Below are 1,952 nucleotides of genomic sequence, written 5' to 3'. Positions count from 1 at the left end.
AATTGTCTTCTGTTGAAAACTTTCTGAAGATGGATTCTCAAGTGTCTTCTTATACTGTAAGTCAATTGCTGTATTTTTTTACCTATTTTTTCTTTCATTAATATATAGCACTGTATGTAAACATGACTAGGTCATGCAGATTTAAGTATAGCTTGTAGTAATGGTGCTTTCATAGCTCTGATCATCTGAAGAGAGGTATCAACAATATTTATTAGACTCACAGAAAGAGCTGGAAAAAAAGAATCAAGCTTTCAGACATGCAAATCTTTTTTTAGATATCCTGAAATACCTAAAAGTTTGTCACTGTGTTTTTTATCTTTTTTAGGAAATCCCTTTAGCTTCAGTATCTGTATTGGTACAAATGTCTGTGTGTTTTAAATGTATGGTAATATAACTGTCTAATAATAAGGATGAAAGGAAAAGATAGAAATCAGAGATTCTTGATCACAACTCCTTTGACTGCGGACAACTCAGGCCACACCTATCAGTCAAATAGCCTATGGAACTGAGATCTGCTTCAGAGATCCTTGGGTGTGCTCCCTTTTGGTCAAATTCTTCATGTGAAGGTCTATAGGACCGGAATAAATTTATTCATCCTCACTCTTAATTTTCTCCATTTGGAACTGCTGTTTCCAGAAATAGCATCTTACACACCAGGAATAGTTTGTGACAGGATGCATTTCCGATGGCAGCATGCATGTGACTGATTGCAGCCAAACAGGCCAAACACAGTGGTAGCAGCTAAGAAACGTACACCAGTGCTTTAGTTATGGGAGGAGGAGCAGGAGAGGAGCTCTACTTTTACACAGCCTGACAGTTGTTACGGGACACAGTTCTTTGCTGGCTTCTAGAGCGGTACAGCATGTCAGGTGGTGATGGAGGAGGGATCCCCAGTCCCTGCATTCTCTGTTTTCCTTATATTGTTCTAAAGCCAAATGCCAAGAAAACGTATTTGCAAATGAGATGATCAAGCTGCATTATGGTTCTGTTTGCCCCTTGCACAACTCCTTTTGTGCTTCTGTCCCATGGTACCATGTCAGCTGAATTTAGATCTTGGTAGAGGAGCTGTTACATGTACAGAGACATGCTCTTTTTTACTTTCCAGATTACCCTTAATGAATGATTTGTTTTGTCTGAATATTTTAGTATATCCTCTTTTAAAAATGCATCCAGCCTAGGAAGGAAGCAGGAAGCAACTCTAACTAAAGCAAGTATTGAATACATGAATAATTTCAGTAGAGAAAATACAGTGGCATTGAACTTGCAAGAGACAGAGACCTACATCCCCAGTGGGGTCTAGACATTGTAATCCTGTGATTTGTAATTCTCACAGCCTAAATGGTTTTCTCCAGTCTTGGTTCAAGGACAAATAATAAAAAGCCAGCAACATGAGCACATATTAGAAAAAAGTCAGTAGCGCAGGTCCTCAATATAACTCCTAAAAGACGGCTAAGGCTGTTGTTTCACTAACGATTGCCAGCTGTAAGTGCAAGTTAAGCACTCAAGTTAGGCGAGCTGTTCCTCATTAAGAAAAAAAAAATGGAAGATGCATGTTATAATTTAAAAGGAGGAGATTTGTTTTTGAATCCTCACCCACCTAGAGTTGGAGTGAGGGCTTCAAGTTTCCCCTGCCATGTGCCAAGATGATGAGACACACAGGGCAGGGATGGAGAATCCTGATCTCAGTGATGATGCTAAGGAGAATAATTAAATATTCATTGAAGCGAGGACTTGACCTAACTCATCCCCATCTCTGATGAATGCCCTCATTACTAGGCTACAGAGTCATATTTCCTCTCTTTCCGTCCAGATGCATGCTTAATGTCTTAGGCAATGTGAGGAGATCTCCAAACAGGATGACCGGAGGAAACACACTCTTGCATACATATTGTCTCAGTGGTTGGAGCACTCTACTGGCAGGGGGGAGACTCAGCCCAAGCTTCTTTTTTCGC

At 40.1% G+C, this 1,952-nt stretch overlaps 1 protein-coding gene across 1 annotated transcript in view; it reads right to left on the bottom strand.

Annotated features, from left to right (window-relative positions):
• LOC104499180 (brain-specific angiogenesis inhibitor 3) overlaps positions 1 to 1,952 on the bottom strand; it is a gene marked incomplete at its 5' end in the record, with an annotated part of 41,992 nt that overhangs the window by 38,516 nt on the left and 1,524 nt on the right. The gene's annotated exons all lie outside the window — the stretch shown is intronic.

This window comes from Buceros rhinoceros, unplaced genomic scaffold (genome assembly GCF_000710305.1).
Source record: "Buceros rhinoceros silvestris isolate BGI_N320 unplaced genomic scaffold, ASM71030v1 scaffold69, whole genome shotgun sequence".
Classification (NCBI taxonomy): Eukaryota; Metazoa; Chordata; class Aves; order Bucerotiformes; family Bucerotidae; genus Buceros; species Buceros rhinoceros.
Note: the sequence above shows the minus strand (reverse complement) of the source record. Positions and strands in the feature narration are given on the sequence as shown.